Below are 24,931 nucleotides of genomic sequence, written 5' to 3'. Positions count from 1 at the left end.
TTGTCCAGAGAGGACAATAAAATTAGACATAACAAAAGTACACCTGTTTTCTCTGTGTGATCATGCTAACATCTCTGTTTTTTTCAATCTCCTTCCAACTTACAGACTTATTAAATTCCACAGAAATAAGCAGTTAATTGAGCTAAATCTGTTTCTTGACTTGTATACCCACTGGGTTGTTGACTGTTACTCATAAGTATTGGAAAACTGCCCTGTCAAGGCTGCTACACTGCAAATCTCAGTGTGTATAACCTTTTCCAGAAATACAGGTTTTGAATGTAAAGGCTTGGGACTGTATGCCAATTGCAACTTCAGCTTCCATTGCTGGAACATGAAATGTGATCTGATGATATTCTAAAAGCAAAAGAAAGCTTGAAGTCAAAATTTAAGTAATGCAATAGTAAAGATGGTTTAGTGTAAAAAGAGTGATGAATCAGATAAACATTGCTTGGGTATATAAGTGACTACAACAAAAACATGACAGATTTTGGAATTTTCAGAACAGTATTCAGGACTGCAATGTTTCAACCATTTAACTTTATTTTTATAGTAATGCTATGGAGTTCAACATTTTTTTTCAATTTTTTTTTAACAAAGGCTGAACTCCAAAAGATCACTGGATTCCTGACTTTCACTAGGATGCTACAGATTAGGGTCAAATTTACCCATTGAGTTCAGCCATTTTGTTTCCATTTGAAAGGCTCTTTTCTCTTTGAGTTTGTTCCTGTGCAAACAAAGATGCAACCCAGTGTTATTCCACATGCAGATACTGGGACAAATAATGCAGATGGCCTACTCACTAAAGTCATGGTGACTAGCATTTGCACTATGCAGTTTGAAAAGAGATGCAAGGCAACACACACAGTGCGGTTTGCCCACAGGGAAGTTGTGGTGTAGTTGATCCTGAAAGAGACAATAAATATTAGGATCAATATCTTTTAGGTTTTATATTGCCTTCAAACATCAACTTTGGCTCAGGCCTGATTTCATCCAGCAGAGGGCGGTAGTATGCAGCTCTGACAGAATACCGAATGTGAGTGAATTTTCTCTTTGAGACTGTTCCAGTAATGTTCCAGAGCTGATTCCACCTGGACAAAAATGCAAGCCTGTGTTACTCCAATGTCTAAGATTCATCATTTAGGACATAAATTCATCCGAGAAGCATTTTATTAGCATGGGTGTTGTCTAAAATCATAACTTACTATTAGTCTCCTCCTAGTCTTCTAGTAGGTAGAAGACTACCTACTATTTATTTGAGACGCAAATTTCAGTAAATCATTTTCAGGATGAAGCAAATAGAGAAGAACATGTACCAATAATGAATCATAGCAAATATATATGAGTGATAAATGCTGTCTTCTTTCTGTTTCCAGCTTCCAGTATACTGAATACTAAGAGGAATGCTCTAATAAATGTGAATTGTAATTGTAGGATGTTGTTACAACACAAAGATGATACTTTATAGTTAAATTAGGAACATATTCAGAGATTAACTGAAATGTATGTGAGTGGCTGTTTGCATAATTACACCTATAGGACAAAATCAGGAAGATGGATATCAAATTCAAACTAACTTTTGTGCATCTGGTCATGCCCTGAGCTAATCAAATATATATAAGAGCTTAAAGCAAACCCTTGGGCTTGTAGAGTGTGTTCAATAGGCAATTATCAATTAGATAATCAGCCAAATCTTCCCAACCACATTTTAGACCTTCTCTTGAAAAGACTTGCAAACAAAAAATGTAAGTAGAATTGCTAACAGACCAGGAACTCAACAACCTGGCTTATGCCTGTGACTTTGAGAATGGGTTGGTATTCACAAATCCACCTATGACATTGTTTGTGTTGACTGTGTTCAAGATCAAGCAACTACAAAAGGAAGAGCCGCTTCAACAGTTGGCAGTCCTAATAGTGCATGATGGGAAGAAGAAATTCTATTTATGGGATTTAAAAAAAATAGAATTGGAAATGTATTGGAGGAACAAGGGACATCAACTACAGCGACATTTCCCAGATTGTAGGACATTCCTACCATTATTCCTACCAACATTTCCCAGATGGTAGAAAGGCCGAGCGTCAGAGAATTGAAGCTTTTCAACTCTTGTGCTGGAGAAGACTCTTGTGAGTTCCTTGGACTGCAAGGCGAACAAACAGGTCAGTCCTAGAGGAGATCAGTCCTGACTGCTCCTTAGATGGTCAGATCCTGAAGATGAAACTCAAATACTTTGGCCGCCTCATGAGAAGGAAGGACTCTCTGGAGAAGAGCCTAATGCTGGGAGCGATTGAGAGGACGACAGAGAATGAGGTGGCTGGATGGAGTCACTGAAGCAGTCGGTGTGAGCTTAAATGGACTCCGGGGAATGGTAGAGGACAGGAAGGCCTGGAGGATTATTGTCCATGGAGTTGTGATGGGTCGGACACAACTTCGCACCTAACAACAGCAACAGGACATTTATGCATGAATAAGATTTCTAACCCCATGTAGGCATGCATGACCTTCATTAGGGTCCCTTCAAACAGTGGATGAGAGCTTGGTGTCCATCAGTGAAAAGCTTGTAGTTGGGTAGCCAATGTGCCAAGGTAAATGAAAACAGTACAAAGGCAGGAGGCTAAATCAGATGGACCTTGTAGACCAAGGAAGGGGAAATCAAGTTACTGTCACAAAATCCCTGTGGAAAAGGTTTGGCAGTTGCTAAATAAGCAAAGTTACCACAAGAGGGCAGTAAAGCTTATTAAATATTATTGGCCCTGCATCATTGCTCTTTTTTTCAAGAGGTGGGTTTACCTGATGTCCCTATTTTAAGTGAAGCCAGCCTTATACATTCTGTGAGGATATCCCAGTTCCCACAGTTCTTCACAAACATCATGCCCCTTATTACTCATCTGACCTGTACTTTAGTGCTCAATAACTGATACTTAATGATGGCCTGTTGTGGGGCCTTCCTGCTAATTTTAATGTATTTCTGAATGATTTATTGTCAAATTTGCTTTGCATGTGGAAGTTCCCATTTTTATTCCCAGATTTCTCAAATGTAAAGGATGTCAGGTAACTGATGCTGAACAGGACTTTGCAATAGGCAGTAGTAAGATGGACAGGCAGCCTGATTTCGTATAAGGCAGCATCGTAAATTCATATGCATGACACGGATGAACTGTGACTTCATGCTTTGTCATATTCAACTCAGGTGATTCCCTCTCCCTTATATCTTGGAGATTCTGGACTTTGTAAGTAGGTCTTAAATTAGATTAGGAAATGTAGACTAATGAGAGCATCATCTTGCATGAGTTGTGTGAGACTTTTTAGATAATAATCCACTTCACTGTTGGTACAGAAGGAACAGACCGGTGAATCTATATTTGTCGGTAAAAATTGTAAATGTGCAGGGGAAAAGCCTTAGCTTTACCAGGCACTCCATTATAAAGATGAGTGCCCAGCCCTGCCCCCACCAGCACATGGAGACACATGCCAGCCAGCTGCCACTGGGGGAGCAGCAAACATTAAACATTAAAACCTACAATTCCATACAACAACAATGATAAAAACCTATAAATCCACAGATAGCAGAAAAACCAATGGTTATCCTCTATTCCAGTTAGCTGTTACAGTCTTCTGATGTATCGACTCTTGGTGATTGGTGGCAGTAGTTTTGGCCGTATGCATAGTCAATCGCTGGTTTCCAAGGTCTTCCTTGATCTGTTTAAGCCATGTTTTCTTTGGCGCCAGTCATTGGATCTTCGATTCAGTTGGTCGTTCTCACCAGAGGAGTTTATGAGATGGTCTGCTGGGGTTCATTCTGCAGACATGGCCAAACCATTGCAGTCTGCGATTTTGGATTTGCTCTTTAATTTGCGGCTGGTTGTCAAATTTTGTCCGAATTATCTCATTTTGATTATGATCACATAGAGAGACAGCCAGAATCTGCCGCAGGCATTGCATTTGGAAGGTCTCAAGTTTGTCTTTGTGAGTTTTTGCCTTCACTATAAATCATGTTTCTATTGTTGCTATTTGGTTGAACATGCAAATTTGTTCTCTAACTGAATCAGCTAATGCTGGGTAAAGCAACAGAAGGCTGTGGACTATATCAAGCACTCTATATGTTCCCCAGTTTTTTCCCAGGGAGCCATGAGTCTCACATTTAGAGTTTCAGTAATGTTTCTGGGTCCTAGTTCCCTAACACTGTGAATGATAATAGAATGATATATTCTATTACTACAGGCATTGTACAGCATGTTGGACTTAATATGGCCTTCCTGTAACTTTTCTATAACTTCACCAACTGGCTTTCAGCTTCAAATATAGAAATTTTAAAAAAATAACAAAACTGAAAAGCAGTGCAATGAGGATTGTGGGCACAGAGGCATAGGAAGGACCACAGGCAAGGAATTATAGGCTGTACTACAATGATTTTGGAGAAATAAAAAGCCCACATCTTTATTGAGTACACTGCAGAAGCACTAGCACAGCATGGGGTTGCATCCCAAATAAGGAGTGGCAAATCCTGGTAACCACATGGACACCAGCTGCTGCATGGCTCCATTGCCACCTGATGGTAAAAGCCTCTCTGACAACCTCAGAGCTGGAACCGCTAGGACAGCATCTATTTCCACAGTGCGGGCTCATCTCATTTTATTGTTGAGATGAAGCCCCATTTTATTTTTTGAATTGACCACATGTATTCCACAAATAACGTTCTAAGCAAGGGTCCAATGCGTATAATGTGCTCTGCAGTTAATTCAGAATTGGTCCATGCAGCCTTATATCAAACATCTGGTCATTAACAAGGCTTTGATTTTCCCATGGGGCTGCTTTGCTTTGGGAGAAAGTACAGCTGGGGGAGTTTCAAAACAAAAGTAGCTGCTGCCCCATTGGCCAGAGTGTTGGCTGTCCAGGATTATCAGTCAAGAGCTCTGCTGCAGCCACCACCACTGCTGTTGGGGACTCTGGTGGGAGAGAGTCTCCCATGTCCCACCTGACTTGATACGGCAGTGAATCCTTTACCCTAGCCAACCCTTTCCTTCCTTCCCAGCTATACTCACTCCGCAAATAGAGCAGTTCTATTTCAAAGTGTGATGCTTTGTTTTAACAAAACAGTGTTGCAATGTAGATTTCCCCAGGCCCCTTCTCCACCCACCTCCAGCTGAAGGGAGCCCAGGTTTTAATTGCATTGTTAAGCAAAAAATACTATTAAAAATACAAGTATCATGACAGAGGGAGAGTAGATGGAAAGTAGACAAAAGGGTGGGAATGTGAAATAATGGTGCAGGAAGGCAGGGTGATAAGCAGGATGAAGACTTGTCACTGGAAGCGTACCACAAAATGGTAGGGGGTATGCTGGGGTGGGAATGAATGCTGGAATTCTTGGAATTACCAAGAAAATGTGTATTAATGTCTGCAGAAAATTAAAAATTGTGGTATTTGAGGATTACCAGAACATACAGTAAAGGGGTGTGAAATTTGAATTTTGTCTCAGAGATGCAGATGTGGGAATGCTTGTATGGGAGAGCCAGTTTGGTGTAGTGGTTAGGAGAGCAGACTTCTAATCTGGCATGCCAGGTTCAATTCTGCACTCCCCCACATGCAGCCTACTGGATGACCTTGGGCTCGCCACAGCACTGATAAAGCTATTCTGACCGAGCAGTAATATCAGGGCTCTCTCAGCCTCACCCACCTCACAGGGTGTCTGATGTGTGGAGAGGAAAGGGAAAGTGACTGTAAGCCACTTTGAGCCTCCTTCGGGTAGAGAAAAGAACCAACTATAAGAACCAACTCTTCTTCTTCTTCTTCTTCTTCTTCTTCTTCTTCTTCTTCTTCTTCTTCTTCTTCCTTTAGCCATTTAAAAATGTGGATGTGAGGCTAAACCCTACTGCAGAAATCATCACAGTGAGAAAGACATAGCATAAAACAAACTGTTCTTGCCATAAAAGAGACCAGTTTTTGAGCCACATGCAAGGGAAAATGAGACACAAAAACTGATTATGCATGTGATGGGGAAAGGCAGGTGGGTGCATGCATGACAGCATGGCTAATCCCTGCATATGCATGACACGGGTGCCATCTGGGCCCCCTTCCTGCTCTGGCCCACTTTAGGGCCTCTGATGGCTAGGGAATGCTGAAGTTTCCATATTCTCTTTATTGCCATGGCGGCCGTCACAGACTGGCCCAGTGTCACCATAAAGACACAAAATGCCCCTTCAGCATTGCAGTGCTGCAGAGCCATAAGCTCCACCATCCTTTACATCCACCATCCTGCGGCGGGACCCCCATGCACCTTGCCCCCCCTGCCACCACTGCCGTGAGGCACAGTAAAACCTTCTATCCCCAGAGTTGTGCATGAACATGCTGCCCCATCACAAGAAACTGTATTACTAAATTGTGCTACCATGGTAAATGCCTTTAGGATCCATTAAGCATTCATTGTGCATGTGATGAAGAAAATAGTGAAAAGGACATGAGGGTTAAGGAAATTATGAGAAGAAAGGCCCAGATTTCTGAAATCTGGCCCTGGCAATGTTACTAATGCAGTCTTATCTCACCAACAGCATTTAGGACTGTACGTTTAAATTATTTTGAACAGATTATAACATTTGTTAGACCTGAATACTAGAAGACTGTACATTACAGAAACTGCATAGGAAAGTTCCAGACTATTATAAAGTGAAATAGTTTTTTTGTGGAAAGACTCCAGTTAACTCATAAACAATTTATAAACTCAAATATGTAGTCGTGCTTGATTAAAGGTTTAAGCCCTTGTTTCCATTTGCCAGCAGAATATAATGTTTCACTGTTCCCGTAACCATGTTTTGAAATTTACTTGGGAACTATTCAAGAGTTGTAATATTTTAATCAACTCAAATTAAGCAGAGTTACATTCAAAACATTTCAATGTTTGTTGTCTTGGAGTCTTTCAAAGCAACATTTTAACTTCAATGCCATGGTTTGTTTTTCTCTTAACAGACTAAAACCTACTGTAGTTGTGATTGTTGCTAGACCAGTAGAGATTAATATGAAAAATTAATTATAACAAATCAAGTTATGAACAAAGTAATGTTTTATCAGTTGTTTTCCATTAGCTAGACCAATAAGTTAGACTGTTACCAACTGGCTTCTGAAAAAAATAATAATGGAAAATTAGTTTTCAAGACTGTGAAACTTTCACTGCATCTTGAAGTCAATGTTGCAGATATGCCTACCTTGGAAAGTTTGATTTGTGTGCGTATTTTAGTGTTTCTCTTATCTACTTGGCTTAGTAACAAAGAGTTTTACTCCCATCCACCATACTTGCAGTGCAATCCTAAAAATAATCTCCATGGGTTTAGAAGAGTATAACTCTACTTTGGATTGCACTGTAACAGGAAATAAAGCCATATCTTTCACATTTTGTTCTTAGAGCCTGTTCATGCATATAAGTATATCACTTGATGAACACAAAAGGCATCTTACATAAAGTAATACCCATGCCTTATCTTTCTCATCTAGTAAATTATGAATACAGGAGAATATTTACAATACAGGAGAATATTTATGCAATGTGATAACTTGTCTTCAACTGATCTTGAAAACAGGTATAAAAAAAATACCTTATGATAAATATATGTGCTCTTATTGTGCTGAGGTATAGAGATTTTAGAACATGTCATTTTTATCTGCAAGTCATATAAAAAATTCCAAGAATCTCTCCCAACCTCCACAACTTTGCCCCTACAGAGAGGTATAGGACACATTTATTGAGAATTATTTTTTTTCAGATAGGAATTTGGAGACAACTTATAAAGTTGCTAGATTTGGCTGGCTTGCATAGAAGATTAGGAAAACATTAACATGCTGATGAATCCAAATTGTACTATTATTGGTTTTATATTTATGTAGTCTATACTTCATATTATATTTTTATTTGTAACTTTTAATTTTTTAAAATCATTACTATGTATTTTAAACTTGCATATAGCTGGTCTTGGACTATAATTAAATATGATGTTGTGCATGTGGTGCAACAGAGATTGGGAGCTTGAATCATAGTGCTAGCATCGAGAATGCTTAATTACCGTTAGCTAGTTTATAGGATCCAGCCTGCTATCGGTTGTTGTAATTACACAATCAAGGGGTGCCACTTGGGGCCTATCACAGGCTTTGGCTGGAACCTCTGAACTGTATATGTGTGATGGGCTGTTGTTTTAGTTCAGTTGTATGCGATCAACACATGAGCAATTCCACACTTTATTGAACCCACTAGTCAATATTGGCAACGAGGATGGGATGCAGCCACGGCTAGCATAGGCTGAGTCACTGAGTTCCTAGCTCCTGAGAAGGAATCGCTGTAATCACCTCCCAAATTCCTGCCTTTCTAGGGACAATCATGGAGAACGCTCCATTCCTGCCTCCTGAGGAAGGATCTGATGAAACTGCATCAGGTATCTGCCTTCCGAGGAGAGTCCAAGCATCCTGTGTGCTTCCTGCACTGAGAGATACACACTCGTCTTCATCATGGTGACCAAAGGCCATATCAAAGAATTTGACCTGGCTTTCCCAGCCAAGTGTGAGTCCTATGCCACTTGTCTGGGCTGCTACCAATGACATACCACTGCAGACAAGAAGCATGACACATTCCTGAGCCTCTGTGGCCCATCTATGTTTGAGCTGGCACAGGTTCTGATGGCACTTACCAGGGTCAACCACACCACATTTGATGAGACATATTGCTCATGTGTACTACATACCTCACCCAGCTGAGATTGCCTGCCACCATGTGATCTACATGAGGAACCAGCAAGAGGGTGTCAGTTTTAAAGTTCATGGTAGTGTTGCATCAGGTGCCTATTGGGACCTTTGGGACAAATGGACACAGCGTCACCTCTTTGCCAAGAGAGATATAATGTTCCACACCACCAGAAGCATTTTGGAGCACCTGTAACCAGCCATCCAAGCATCCCCAGAGTGTGTGCACTTCAGGGACCAGGGAGAGGAGGAGGACAACCACTTACATGCCAACACATCTGCCTATTCCAGCCAACATCACCAAGACACAGGACATTGTGCCAGTTATGGAGGAAAACACTCCAAATACCTGAACTGTGAAAAGAAGGGTCACATCACCAGGGTATGCCCTTCCTGTGGTATGCCTTGCACAGACTTGGCACTTGAAGAGAGAAATAAGAGAAACAACAAATCCACATCAGCATTGGTCAGATGAGGTCAATGCCTGAATCAACATGGCCCGCATTTGCCAACACCCTCAATCTTGCCACTACCCAGATTACTATGCAAGAGATCCAATTCCCAAGAAGCTCAAGGTGATTGTCCACATCTAGGACTGCCAATACACAATGGAGATTGACTTGTGATCAGCACTCTCCATCATCTCCCATGACACTTTCTCCAAGCTGTGTTCTGGGAATATGCTCAAGCTGCAGCCACTGCATCTGCACCTCACTAGCTTCCAGGAGAAGTAAGTTCTCATCTGGGGCATTGGCAGCATCAAAGCTTCCTTTAAGGATTTTACCAGAAACCTCTGGCTGGTATTTATCAATGGAATTGGTTTGAGCCTTTGGGCCTCAGTGTCACCAGTACTAGCCTTGTTCACCAAACATCTTTGAGGACATAAGCACTGAGTTCAAGAACATCTTTAACATGGGTCCACTAGAGTTTCTGGCCCTCGACCTCAGCTGCACTCTGATTCACCTCAAGGTCCAACACATTTGCCTTGAAGTCAAGATCAATGTGGAGTTGGATCACCTGATTGAACTGGGAATCCTGGAGCTGGTGCCACATGCTGAGTGGGAAACTCCACTCATCATGTCACTCAAGCCCACTGGAGATATTCAGATCTTTGCAGACTACAAGTGCACAATCAACAAAGTTCTCCAGCAGAATTCATACCCTGTTCTGGTCATCAGCCACCTATTGGTATCCTTTGCCAGCAGCAAGATCTCTGCAAAGCTTGACTTCACCCAGGCGTACCAGCAGCTGCCTGCTGATGTTGATATTACTGAGGCACAGTCCACTGTGACCCACTGAGGAGCATTCCAGGTCTGGTAGTTGCAGTTCAGTATGAGCCTGGGCCTGGGCATTTTCCAGAGCCTCATGGAAGATGTCCTCAAGGGGTACCAAGTGTCATCCCATCTTTGATGATGTTCTGTTCTTAGGAAGCTCAGAAATGTCACGTCTGTTAACCTTTGTGAAGCTCCTGGGATTCTGCATCACCATAGATGGTAGCCACCCTACCACTGTTACTGTTAGGACAGAATATGAATGGAATAAAGTTTATTGTACAGCTATAAGCCATTACAAAGGACAAGATATAGAAAAACAGAATGCATTCTAATTGGTAAACATTTTAGACAAGAATGTATTTTATCTCTCTGTCTCTTCCATTTTCTGCAGAGTGTACTGTAAGGAAAACCGGATTAGAGTGGAGTGAAAACTGGTGTAAGGAACATTAACAATTTGAGGTATGCAGGTAATACTATTTTACTGGCAAAGTTTTATAGACATTTATTTGATTCATGCTGGTAGAGCTGATTTTTTATCATGTGGTAGACTTGTATATTCACTAAAAAAAATATTGGCATCTTATTTAGATTCAAAGAAGATGGTTTTTAGAACTGGTTTCTCTGTTGCAACTGAAACTAAAGATTCCTAAAAATGAATGCTATTATCTTACCTCTCATTATGGCCACCAGATCATATTTGTGAGACTCTGGAAACAGGAATCAGGTCTGACAACCCAAAAAAGGGTGCAAAAAGAGTTGATTAAATTGAGAGCTGTATGGAATGGAATAGACATAGAAATTAGTAAGCTCGGTTGCAAACCAATAAGGCAAAAGTTGAGTTATTTTGCAAAGAAGGGTCTTCACTTTCTATTGTATTTCTAAGAATAATTTCTGTAAATATTCCTTCTTAATTAATGGTAATTTTTAAAATTATAAAATTTAATTAAATAACACTATTTTTAATTAAGAAAATTAAGATTAGTTTACTTTTCATCAAACTGTCAAATCTTAGTGGGGGAAAACATGGAAAGCATATTATACACCACATTACACCTTCATAATTAACCAAGTTAACCTCAACAAAATTTTTACTTCAATTTGAGCAACTACCACAAATGTGGCTACTCTCTCTGTCACAAATTTATCATGGTTAGACAATTTTTAAAGTGATCATTTGGTTTGATTAACACTAGATGTACCCTTATCAGGTTCAGAATATGTCTCCCAAAGCTCAGGATATAAAGAACAATATAATAAATAATGGTAGAAATCTTCTACCATATGAATACCACAAATGCACACATAATGTACCTTCAAGTATTGCAAGGTTCTGTTTTAAAACGCTAGTGCAAAAATGCTTTTTAGAAGAGCTGGTTGTCAGTAATTCTCAAACCACGGGGTAAAGTTAAACAGGACAGATATAGGGAGATATGTGAATCTTTGGTTCAGGAAATTCAGTGATATATATAATTTTGAATAGTGCTGACAAACTTAACTGTGAGGTTCCAGAGTTCAAATGTGTTGTCACTATGCAACCAAAAAATCTCATGAGAAGTCACATTTAAAAAATCATTACAGACCTTAGGGGACCATGGGAGTTTCTTTTAACCTCTCTCCTCAGACAACTCAAAAGGAAACCTTAAGGGAATATTCAGCAATGGTATTAAAAAGGGGGGGGGGATAGAAAGTTTCTCCAAGTACTTTACTTCTATCCTTCCATTCATTATTCTCTTCCCACCATTTTTTAAATAATTCATTCTGTTTGTTTTTTCCACCACGTATGAATAGCAAATAATGGGCTAATTTCAGACTGTCACAGCTGAGGTAGCCTGAGAGGATAAATAAATAAAGCCTGTGACTAAAGGCAGCCGAACAAAGGCCTGAGGAGGGTTCATTGAGAGGATGGAAATCTCAGTCCTGTGAAGTGTTTTCACAGGTGCTGACAGTTGAATTTGAAGAGCTTCAGGGAAATGAGCATTTCTTCCTCTGAAAGGAAGAGGTGGGCAATGGATGCTTGTTGGGTTTCAAACAGCCATTTCCTTTCAAACAGTTGCATCTAAAGAATGAATTCTAAAGGATGAAATAAAAAGGTGGAATTTTAGCAGAGGGATATGCCACTGTTGCTGCTGCTGTGGAAAAAAGGGAACTAGGGTGAGTGTGGTGGTGGCTTGAACACTTTGTTCCCAAAAGATTTCTGAGGAGAAATAATCTTGTTCTTTGCATGCTGCATATTTAACACAAGCAAGTAGAAAGTGATTGTGTTGCATTTATTTTAAATATTAAACTAGGACAAATTCTGTAATGAAATTTAAAGTGCTAATGATATTATTTGTTACTATATATGAAAAGCTATAGCAGACATCAACAAAAAGATACTAAAGATCCTGTTGAGTAACTTTGATTAAATTCATGGGGGCACAATAATGGAGAACACAGGCCATAGGGAAAGTGGATCACTGCCCTAGAGGGCCGCTGCCTCAAGTTACTCACCTCAAGGAGCTGCCTGGACTTTTCCCTGACCAATTCCACATGGAGGCATAAAACGTGCTTTGCCTCCTGCTTGCAAATGCGTAATTGTAAGCTGTGCGTTTGCAAGTGTCCTGACGGGAGTCCTTTCCTGTGTTTTCCCATTACCTCATCATGGCTTTTTGCCTCCCGACAAGGCAGTAGAGAAACCAGAAGAGAGAACAACCTGAACTTCTGCTTCTTGGCTTGTCAATCAAGGCAAGCCACCAATCCCTTCACAGCTGTTTTTTTGAGGACTCAAAGTTCCTTCCCCCCAAGCCCCAAAATTGATGTTTGTTTTTTTAAAGAGCACTTCAACATTGCAATGTGGAAAAGCCACAACTCCAAAATATATTTGTAAAAACTTACATTTCCATGTTGCCATGGGATCATGCCACAACAATAAAACATTCCCTTAGATTTCTTTTTGGGATTTTTATAATGGTCTCTTTTTATATTGGGGTTCATTTATGATAGGCTGGCCATGATAAGTGGACCCCCATGATTGTGTGTTCACAGTAAAGATTCAAAACACAGAGCACGGACACCAAGCGTATAGAGAGAGGGTTGCTTCATCACACACACATTTCCCCGTTAATACCCCACCACTAGAAAACACACACAGGAATGTGTTTTGTGAGCTAGACCCCAAATTTACCAAGCACAATGAGGAGAACATTTTTTTTTGAGGGAAAGTAGTTTTGTGGTCTCGCAGCAATACAGACTACACCATTTTTTTAAAATCTTGATCCTGGAATGGAGAGGGAAGAGCAGGTGTGAGGGTGGGCAAAATGCTACCAATACCAAGTGTTTCTCCTTCCACACAGGCTTGCCTTTGTTTGCACCTCAGATTGCAGTGTGGCAAGAAGTAGCAAATAATGATTTTGTGATTTCCCTCATCTCAAAGCAAATCTGCCTAAAACTGGCACCAGTCCCTGCACAGCCACAGGTTGCTGCCAACATCATGTGGAAGCAGCACTAAAACCCATGAGCAATGAGAGGCTGTTCAGGGGGCAAATTACTCATGCAGAATCAGACCCTGAATTATAACTATAGTTATCATCCTGCAGGTGGGACTTGGAATTAAAGCTGATGTCAAGACAGCAGAGATCAGCTCCCTTTGGAGGAAATGGAAGGTCTGGAGAGTTGGAGAGTGGACTCTATAACATTACATTCCTGTTGAGCTTCTTCTTCTCCTTAAATTCTACCCTCTCTAGCCTGTAAACTCATATTTTGCAGATTTTCCTAAACTTGGCCACTAATTACAACTGATCCCAAGACTCTATAGCATTATACCCTGCTGAGTTTCCCCCTTCCCAAACCATGCCCTTTCCAGGCTCCACACCCAAATGTCTAAGGATGTCTCTATTGAGAGATGACAGCACCATCAATTCCTAAGTCAAAAAGCTGCCTTTGTGCCATCCTTCCCTCCTACCTTTTTTGTATGTTATTTGAATTTTCCATAACCTCTGAAATGTAGTGATGAGATTGCTACAGCCTTCACAACTTGTGTAAACCATGTTAAGTTCCCAGAAACTGGCGTATAAATAAAGTCAATTAATTAAGAACAAATGGGTAGTACTACTGACCTTACGTATGGGACCAATCAATGTTTATTATTTTATGTTTTTTCTCACTTCTCTGCCAAGTGGCTCATAGGAGGCAAGAGGCAATGTAAATTCGGAGATAGTTTTAGGCATGGGCCCTCCTGGGAAGCTGCCCCAGGCTCTGCGTTGCCCCCCCCCCCATGCTGTCCCTTCATCAAGTTTCCCCGAAGCTGGCTGCATGTTATGGGAAGAAGGCACTCAGCAACAAGGTCCCTGACATGCTGGCTCTTTCTCCCTTCTTGAGGGGTAAAACCCTAGTCAGCCCTTGCACTGGTAATTCTTGGGGCCCATCCTTCTGCCCAGAATCACCCAAACTACCTTTGTATAAAATACATTAAATATATTCATTGAGGAGGGATATACTCCTTGGTATTTTCCTGACCTTTTTTTGTTGTTCTCATTGGATTCCACTGGAAATTGGAGAGAAGGAAGCTTTCAGCTAGAACTGGACAGGCATATTGAAGGGTTGCCTGAATGCTTCCAGTCTATGACAGCTGTAAATTAGCACCAGGGTGCTTTTCAGGGGAAGTTGGATTCCAAGGCTTGCCCTTAGAATGCGCACACCCCTTCACTGCCTGGAGCCTTAGAACTTCCTTTAGGCTCAAGTAGGCTGTGCAAGGCAGTTGTAGGGTGGGATGGGTGAAGGCGCTCAGGGTTTTCTCTGAATGGTTTCCCCCTTCCCCCCCCCAAGTGTTAACAAGACTGTTACGTTATGATGTTGCGGCATTGTAACAAGCAAGGACTATTTTTTTTGTCCTTGGAGAACTGAAAAAGAAAAGCCAAGCCAATGCGTACAATTATTTTTCAAAACCAACTACAGCAAAACAATAACTATTTCATACATAAGAAAGGACATGTACAATACATCAGATAAATTAAATGCTGGAGTCCTGAGTGCCACTCCAGAAGCTATGAGTGAGGTCCTGCAAGCTAAATTGAGAACACAAGGGATAAGCCAGCTAAATTGGAACATGCCCTCTAATCACTAAACAAACCATGTTCATTGGTGGGAGAATATTTACCCTGGTATTTAATGATGTTCCATTAAGACTCCATGATATTCTGTTGAGACTCTCCTTCATGCATGTTCATTTTTGTAGTCAGAAATTGAGCTTCTTTGAGAAAGAAAATCATGTTCAAGCCATGGAATTTAGTTGATTTGTGCATGAATGAGCTTTGACAAAATTAGGCAGTTATCATTCTCACTGGAATACAAACACTGCTGGGCAATGAGGTATCCATTTTGATATGAGAGAAGTCATCTATGCTCTAATTTTTTTTTAAGCTAAACAGGAGGTCTAGTATTTGTGTTGCTCTGATTTTGTGTGTGTATGCATCTGTTGCTTGTCATTTTGCTTATATTGTTTTTTAAAAAATTCTGTAGGCAGTAGTGCGTACTTGTGATTAGGAGAACATGGAAATATGTTAATAACGTATGGATCACATATCTTTGTCTTAATATGAACATCTTGATGGAGCCAGAGTAAATTAACAAGCCCATCTGCTCAAAAGCTTTCTATACTTTTGAACCAAGCAAAAGTTTAATTAGGGTTAATGGGTACATTCCCAAGACATGAACTATTAAGAATTCATATGTTTTTTCTTCTTCTTGTGGGCTCACAAAATCTCTCTTGCTACTATATTTTGTACAATGTGGTGTGATTTCTTCATTATACTCCTGAAACAATATCGAATTTTTGTCCAAAATCATATCTTTTATTTTGTGATCATAAACCAAAACAGTTGTTAGTTGGTGCTGCTTTCCAAATTAATCTGTCAAGAGAGTTTATGGGAGCTAGAATCAGAGATTCATTTGTTGGCAAAGTATTTGCACTATTTCCATCAAACATTAGTCACAAGACCTAATTACCTCATGTCTAATGGAGAATATGAAATATTTGTCTCCATGTGAAATATTTATCTACATTTTAATAGTGATCATCACCTTCTTTTTAATGCTTCAAAAATAATTGATATAAATTGTAAAAACTTTCATGATTAAAGCATTAAAATATTATAAAACACATGTATTTATTCATGTTGAAATGTAATAGCAAAATAATGGTTGAGAACCAGAAAGATAACAATTTTGTGAAGTAATACTAATAACTAGAGAAGCTGTTCTCAATTTTTTTACTATTAACCTCTGAAACATTCTTCAGACTTTGAGAAACCCAAGAAGTGGCACAATCATGCAAACTATGATTGGGAAGCATAGCTGTGCACAAATCCATCTGGGTTTTCTCCCCTTCCCACCTCCTCCTGACCCATCATTGGCCATTTGGGGGAGGTCAACATGACCATAGATGATCTAGGGCCATCAAGAAACCCTAGGGTTTCACAAAGCCATGGTTGAAAAAACCTGAACTAAAGATTATACAATGCGGTATCACACTAGAGGATACATATCTACATGAACTAGAGGATGCATAACTGCATGATAAAATGTTATAACAATATGGCACATAGTGCTCTTTGGTGACGCTCCTTGGCACCAGCTGCATCAACTCAGTGGCAGAACATCTGCTTTGTATGTAGATAGTCTCAGGTTCAATCCATCTTTAGTTAAAAGGATTGAATGTTAGGTGATTCAAAAGACTTAGGCCTGAGTCCCTGGAGTGCTGATGCCAGTGAGAGTCAATCGTACTGTTTGTAATGGACCAATGGTCTGACTTACTATAAGGCAGTGGTCCCCAACCTTTTTATCACTGGGGACCAGTCAACGCTTGACAATTTTACTGAGGCCTGGGGGGGGGCAGTCTACTAGAGGGCCTATCATTGGATGTCGCCGGAGGGGCGGGCTTAGCTGGTGGCCACTACGTTTCCTTTGATTGGGCAAACGGACAAGAAGGATGGGGGAGCAAGCTGGCCTCTGTTTCTTTTCGCCATGGTCACTGAAGGCAGTGGGCAGGAACCTCGTTGCCGTGGAGTTGTGTGGGCTGCCCTGGGAATAAGGCGCTTCTGGACGTGAGATGAGGGTGTCCTAGTCAGAGCAGGAATGGAGAAGGGAGCTTTGTGACCTGGACTTCTGCAAAGTTGGGTCGATGTTGGTGTGCTGAAGCACCTAACTTCTTAGACAGAGCCACGGCCTAGTACCAAGTGATCAACGGACCGGGACCGGTCTCTGGACCGGGGGGTTGGGGATCACTGCTATAAGGCATCTTCTTGTGTTCACATGGATTAGAGTCCAGGGTGTAAATTGCACGGAGCTTTTATTCCAACCCCAGATTGATTCAGTCCCTGCCCTCTACACAGAATGCGATTTCTGTTTGGATTTGGGGCGGTTTAAATTTTCCTTCTGCAGTAAGAAGGATTGATCCGGAGTGACCCTATCTTTATTGTGCAATATCTTGGAGTGCTTTTAATGCTCAATATATTTTAAAATCTGGATTGGGAAACCAAGCTCCGTGGTAGAGAACCTCTGATAGGTCACACCTGGTCATGTGACACGCTTGCCTTAAAGGAGAAGCCCCTAATTTCTCTCAACTTCTGTCGGTCCTGGAGTTTTCTTCCCTCTTCTGCCTTTCTCGTTCTTCTCCCCCACCCCCTCGAAGAAAAGAAAGAGGCTCCCTGCCTGGCTCCTTTCCCCCCCCTCTTCAAGAAAAGAAAGAAAGAGGCTCGGCTCCCCCCCCTTCTGAACTACCCTAACCACGTGGAGAAGACTTTCCTGTTTCAGTGGGGAGGGGGAGGAAGAGGAAGATCCGAGTTCAAAGCGATCTGAATTCAACAGGATTGACAATGGAATAAAGAAAGTAAGTGCAGACTCTGCCCAGGATGAACTCAGGAAATCACTTGTGTTAGTCTTCTGGTTGATAATGATCAACCAGAATGATCAAATTGTTACATAACAGGAGAGGCTTGAGAGTTTATAATCCACCCTGAACCTATTATATCCTTTACTTGGGAAATGGAGCAAGTCTGTTATGTAATGACCTTGGGGACCTGGCCTTGAAATAAAAAAGTAGTGAAGACTTAGCAGCAGCCTCCATTTACGCGGCGGAGGAGCAGGTGGCAGGAAGACTCGTGGGGGGGAGGTTCTATGGCTGCAGGAAAGGCGGGTGCTACGTGAGCACATTGTGCTCACCCATTGGTGCCTGGGCATGGGCTCAAGACACCTTAAAGGTACCCTGTGGAGGAGCCCTGTCTCTTGCACGAGGCTCACCACCTGAGCAGCTTCCCTCCCACTCACTCTGTTTTGTTGGCTGTTAAACTTATCTCCATATGGCCACTGGATGATTTCTTTATATTGTATTTTGTCACAACTAGCAGCTTTGGCATGGGATGGAGCCTGTTGGGGGGAGTTAGACTCCCCAGGTTGGGGACCTCCCTATGAGGTCGCAGGTCTGTGAGCAGGGTCGACCTGGCTGTGGAGGCTTGGGCCTTGCAGTGCCAGGTGGCCTGGGGTGGGATCAAGAAGGAGGTGGGTTTCTCTCCTTGGCACCCCAGGGTGGGTACCCCCAGTGCTGGGTATCCTGGGGTGGTGCCAAGGGAAGTGGGCGCTTCCTCTTGGCATCCCAGGGAGACACTTCCCTATGGTAGGACTCTAGCAGCAAGGGGACCCACGTTCCTGGCAGGGGAACTGGGTGGGCCCCAGGGCACCACTGGCTCTTCCTGTGGATGGGATCCCAGCAGCAAGGAGACCTGTGTTCCCAGCAGGGATCTGGATGGGCTCCAGGGTGCTGCTAGGGTCTGGGTTCTTGTTGTCTTCTGACTGCAAGTCAAGCTCCCATGTTGTGCCAATACTCCTGTGGAGTAATAATAAAGCTGTGGCCTTGTTTGAGCCAATGGAAATGCGTGTGTTTCTTCCTTAGCCCAAAATGCCCTCCTGCAATTCAAATGTTTATCATGGAAGATAACCACTGTTATGAGGCCCTTCTCTTATCTTGCAGGGAAACGTCACTATCTACCACTGAGGGCTCACTATAAGCTTTGGTAATTTTTCTCTGCAACAGAGTTCTGGAAAATTCACTTGAAAAAAAAACCTTGCAGATTTTTCTTATAGGACAATACTTGTAAATAGTAAATCTATTAACCTTTATGATCTACTAGAACAATAGCATCATTTTGTTTTTATTTATTTGGCAACCAGCTCAGCAATTCCACCACTTCCAATGTTTCAAAAATTAACCTAAACCCTATTTATACCCATAGTCATGGAATACCAGCCTTACTTTGTTGTTGTTGTTATGTGCGAAGTCGTGTCCGACCCATCGTGACCCCATGGACAATGATCCTCCAGGCCTTCCTGTCCTCTACCATTCCCTGGAGTCCATTTAAGTTTGCACCGACTGCTTCAGTGACTCCATCCAGCCACCTCATTCTCTGTCGTCCCCTTCTTCTTTTGCCCTCGATCGCTCCCAGCATTAGGCTCTTCTCCAGGGAGTCCTTCCTTCTCATGAGGTGGCCAAAGTATTTGAGTTTCATCTTCAGGATCTGGCCTTCTAAAGAGCAGTCAGGGCTGATCACCTCTAGGACTGACCGGTTTGTTCGCCTTGCAGTCCAAGGGACTCGCAAGAGTCTTCTCCAGCACCAGAGTTCAAAAGCCTCAATTCTTTGACGCTCGGCCTTCCTTATGGTCCAACTTTCGCAGCCATACATTGCAACTGGGAAGACCATAGCCTTGACTAAACGCACTTTTGTTGGCAGGGTGATGTCTCTGCTTTTTAGGATGCTGTCTAGATTTGCCATAGCTTTCCTCCCCAGGAGCAAGCGTCTTTTAATTTCTTTGCTGCAGTCCCCATCTGCAGTGATCTTGGAGCCCAGGAAAATAAAATCTGTCACTATCTCCATTTCTTCCCCTTCTATTTGCCAGGAATTGAGAGGGCCGGATGCCATGATCTTTGTTTACTAGGCTTTACTTTGTTTACTAGGCTTATTCATTTTATATATCTTAAACATTTTGTATGGAGCCAAGTATTTCAACAAATACCTTTCTTCCAATAGGGCATAGAGTATATTACAATAGGTTCTAATATACACACATAATTTTAAAATTAGGGGCAATATAGTCTGGCCTAGACAATTATTCCTGGAGCTTGAAACGTTTATGGGTATTTTATTGCAGACAGATCTTTTTAAAGAAAGAAATGATCATTTTTCATTTTTCTTTCTTGCTACATCAGCAGCCGTTACTTGTTCAATGCAAAATTATAAACGATGGTAATTTATTCCATCAATCCCACCCTCAATATATTATAGGCCCGTAGAGATCTTAAATATGATGACTCTCTGCCTGCATTTTTGCCTAGAGCAAATTTCCTCCAAGGGTTGGGGACTCAAGTACCTCTGAGCTTGCTTGCAGCCATTGTCAATCAATAGCAAGTTCCACATAAACAGATATTTTTAATCTTTGCTTTCCCCTTTCCAAGCATCTCGTGATGAAATTAACCACTAATAATAACAAATGAATCTCATAATTGTAGCTATCAAAACAACAACAAAAAATCAATCCAGGCAATGAAAGTGAAAACTATAAGGTTTGTACAATCAGCATATGATTTATCACCGAAAAGAACAATGACATCAAAACTAAACTACAAAGCTCTAACTAGCAATATCTATATAAACTCTCAGTTCCAGATTTTCTTGAAATGAAATAGATCATCATGAGCTTTACCCATCTGATTGTCAACCTGGTTTTGGAACTGAAATTACTATCTAGTGTCCTTCTAAGCAAGTATGTTCACTGGAAATTATATTAAGGTTTAGAGTGCTATTTTTTTTTAGTTGATTTGAAAATATATTTCGCTGCTGTTTATACCCTCTTTCTCCCCAATGAGGACACAAAGCAGTCTAAATTGTTCTCATAATGGCTTTTATCCTTTTTGGACAACAGGATCCAGAAGTCAGTGTTAGCCCATGGGGAGCACATTTGGATGTGCTCCCCATGGGCCCTTAAGCTGTGGAATCCCATGAGGTTCCATTTTGTCTTCTGTTATTTAACACATACAGGAAATGTCTGGGTGAGGTCATTAGGAATATTAGGCTACAATCTCATCAATGTGCTAAAGACTTACTGCTTGACTTCTCTTTTTCATAAATCCTAAGGAGACAGTATAATGCAAATATACATGTATCTAGACTCTATGAGTGAGAGGCTACTTCAGCATTCAGATATTTTTGACAGATCAGGATGACTGATCGCACCACCCCCATATAATTTGTGGAATTATAGATTTGTGGAATCACATGTAATGATTACTATGCATCTTTCATCTTATATATTTACAACAGAAAGGGTTAGAGATGCTGGCTGTTTAGAATACTGTGTTTTTTATTTTAAAGAATGTGTTTTCTTTAGGGAGGCAAGGTCCTGGTTAAATGTATACAAAGAGTTTTGAGCAGGGATGATCATGAACCAGGAAAATGCATGTTGATTCACTCTGTAGCTTGTGGTATGCCTAGTTCCATGAACATTTAGCTGCCAAATGAACTGGTTTGGTTTGTGAGGTTCATGAGGTGGTAACTGCCCACTCCCCAGCATGACTCTCCTCTACCCGCTCTCTAAGTTTAGTGAGGATTGGATTTTGAGGGTCTGAGTTACCCCCCCCAAGAAGGTACCCCCGCCTGAAAAGTACTTTCTGGGGAAATAACAGTCACATGTTCAAGAGTGTATAGAATGGACCCTGTACAAACCAGAGATATCACACTTGTAAAGGACCTCCCTCTGGTGGTTCTCTACATGCTCTTAAAAGTATGTGCAGATTGGACTTAGGGGCTCCAAATAATGCACCCCCCTCCTCAAGAAGATGCTCCATGAAAGTGCTTTGCGGAAAATGTCAGGTGCAGGTTCTATAATACAAGTTACAGACATCAAATGCACAGGGAACTTAGTAATGTTTCCAGTGCTGGAGAATTCTGCCTCCCCAGTTGCTTTGAACTTTGGTAAACATTTGGTTTGAGACAGACTGTCCGGAAATATATCCGTTCATGAACTGCCACAAACTGTCACAAACTGCTTGAAAGTTTGTAGAAAATTCATGCTGGTTGACCTGCCATGAACTTCAGTTTGTCAACCATGAGTTACCCAAAATTCATCATGAACTTTAGTTCATGAGGTGGTTTGTGCCCATCTCTAGTTCTGAACTCCTGAAAGTACTATATTAATCCAAATTACATTGCTGTTGTTATCACTACCACCCTTTGCTCAAAATGTGACTTCCAGACTCCTAGCAGTTCCTCACCTCATTGCTTATTCTGTTGTTTTTGTCATATATAAAATTACATTCAAGCTGTTGAATCAAAGGTCTCATTTGTCTCTCAGAATTCAAATTCATCTTCATTGCTATGTTGCTAATAATGAACAGTTTTGTCCAATTACATAGGGTTAAGCAAACATCAAATCTGTATTCAGAAATGCACTGACATTATGCAAATGCCATATTTGCTGTGAGAGTTTGCAAAATGTTCCTTGCACAGTATGGATTGGACTGCTTCTGAAAAAAGAAAGAGTGCCTACATTTTTCTTTTGAGATTTTTCCCTCACGGCTTCCCATGGTGCCTTGTTGCAAAACAAGATAACATGCTGTGACACAGCATGGGAGACAGGAAAATAATCCTCCAGAAATGAGAAATAAAACTGTTCAGAAACTTGCTGTCCCAGTAAAGATAGTGTGCATTGACTATGACAATACTGCTGTTGATCTTCCTCCAATTGTTCCAAGATTTCTACATAGTTTATTTTTTTCCCTTTATAATTCCATTTGTCATTACAGAAACAGAATGAATCATCCAGTATTAATGCTCTCTTACATATGGGGGTAAACGGTAATGATTGGGGAAGGCGCTGGCAAACCACCCCGTATTGAGTCTGCCAAGAAAACGCTAGAGGGCATCACCCCAAGGGTCAGACATGACTCGGTGCTTGCACAGGGGATACCTTTACCTTTACATATCACAAAATGTGTTACTTATCATATGATCATACAAATGAGACAGAAAAGACTAATTAAGTTATCTTTCTTTGCAATCCCTGAATTTTTCACAGGTCTGCTCCAAAAAATTTTTTTCGGTAGTCATTGATATGACCTGTTTTTGAATGACTACTGGTACAAGATTCTAGTACTTTCCCCTACACAGTTCTCATGAACTTATGTGAGGCTGCTTTATTTTCATGCAATTTGTTTATTATTATTCTGCTCTGCTTACATGAACTTTTAGACCTGGGTAACCAGGAAGGGCTGGTTACCAGTTTGGGTGGACTCTCGGCAGCATGTCATATTATGAGTCTCTAAATCCCGACGTGTGATCTATTGTGTGATTTGGGGAGGGTCACTGGCCAGTTGGGTAAACTTAAACGAACAGCCAGTGGGGGTGCCCGGCCTCCTTTGCTGCTTGCTACTGAGTGCTGTTTCACTGATCCCACCCTCCCTCTCTGTTTTTGGGTGTTATTCAGTTGATTTGCTTCTTGGTGTGCAATTTTCCTTGCCTTATGTATCATGTCACAGCTAGGAGTTTGGGTTGGGGGTGGATCCTTTGGGAGATTCTGCGCTAGTGTACTGAGTTCTGCCTAGTTGTGGGAGCCTCCTTATGAGACTGTGCATGTGCCCAAGCAGTGGTGTCTTCCCACTATGAGATGGCTTCCACACATGTTGAGGTGGCTGGGAGGGGGGGACTCCAATAGAGGCTGACTCCCATGGACTTCTTGGCTTCATCTTCCCGGGGACTGGCAGGTCTGATGAATAGGGGGAGCTTGACAGGGATGTCACTCAGACCCACATATGGGCTTCCTGGTAGGGGTTACCTACCATGGGACCAGCAAGCCTGATGGATAGGGGGAGCTTGACAGGCATGTGGTGGGGGTTACCCTCCTCACAAGACTATAGTCTGCTGGTTACAGGATAGGCAGGGGTGGTGATTTGGATCTGTCCCCATCTTTTGTGTGTCAATGCTCATTTAAATGACAATAAAAGCTGTGGTTTTATATATGCCAAGTAAAATGAAGCATGTGTCTGTGTGTCCTTGGTGAGCTGGTATGGTCCCCATCCCTACCTAGCAATTAGGTATGCAGCTGATCAAAAAAATAATGTGCTGAACAGAATGGCTCATTGTCATTATCTTTATATAACATTAGGACCTTTGGAGTTGAGTGTGATGTTCACCTCAAAGGTCTATGGGTGGGGGAGTGGGACTCTAGGGCATTTTCACCTTTTCACCTAAGAGGGGTAACAACAGCATATTCTGAAACAACAGAGTATTCTGAAAGTGTAATCACAAGTAACAGCTAGACTATCTTTCATGTTTGTCTAACAGAAGAGGAATCATGATTTTGGGGAGTAACTGGAGATCCAGTCCTCTTGATACAACCTAGGAAGAAGGTATTTAATACTTCGTTATGTTTAAACATGGTCATTAATACTTTCTTAAGTTTAACTACACTCATTTTTGTTGTTGTTTCTTATTTATATATAATTATGTATAATTTATGTATAATTTTTCTTTCAGATGCTTGGAAGAAGGATTTCAGCCAGAAACAAGCTTAAAATTGGTAGCTTATTCAATCGTTACTCAATTTTGTATTATAAGCCAATTACTCTGAAACCAGTTGTTAACAATGTTGTTTTGAAAAACATTCTTGTCATTTCTTAATTGTTTAGCTTAGCGGTCCCCAACATTTCTCAGGTCAGGGACCGCCTCCGGAGTGAGGGAAGAGGCGACGGCCCGGGTGCTGCGAAAACGCACACGAGCAATTGCCGCGCAACTGCGCGTGCACGTTTTCACCACTAGGAGGCACTAATGCGCATGCACGTTTGCATCACCGCCATGCCGGCGGCTGCGCCTGCCTCTTCCCTTCCTTCTTGCTGCCGGCGGGGGAAAGCAGGCATGGCTGGTGG

The 24,931-nt window shown here is 41.5% G+C and overlaps 1 long non-coding RNA gene across 1 annotated transcript; it reads left to right on the top strand.

The window, feature by feature from the left end:
- The first annotated feature begins 11,952 nt into the window (after positions 1–11,952).
- On the top strand, positions 11,953–24,642 carry LOC143839088 (uncharacterized). The gene is made up of 3 exons (XR_013231598.1): positions 11,953–12,138; positions 24,351–24,415; positions 24,543–24,642. It is a non-coding gene; the product is annotated as an uncharacterized LOC143839088 (long non-coding RNA).
- Positions 24,643–24,931: the final 289 nt, after the last annotated feature.

This window comes from Paroedura picta, chromosome 5 (genome assembly GCF_049243985.1).
Source record: "Paroedura picta isolate Pp20150507F chromosome 5, Ppicta_v3.0, whole genome shotgun sequence".
Taxonomy (NCBI): domain Eukaryota; kingdom Metazoa; phylum Chordata; class Lepidosauria; order Squamata; family Gekkonidae; genus Paroedura; species Paroedura picta.
This window is presented reverse-complemented; position numbering and strand designations above follow the sequence as displayed.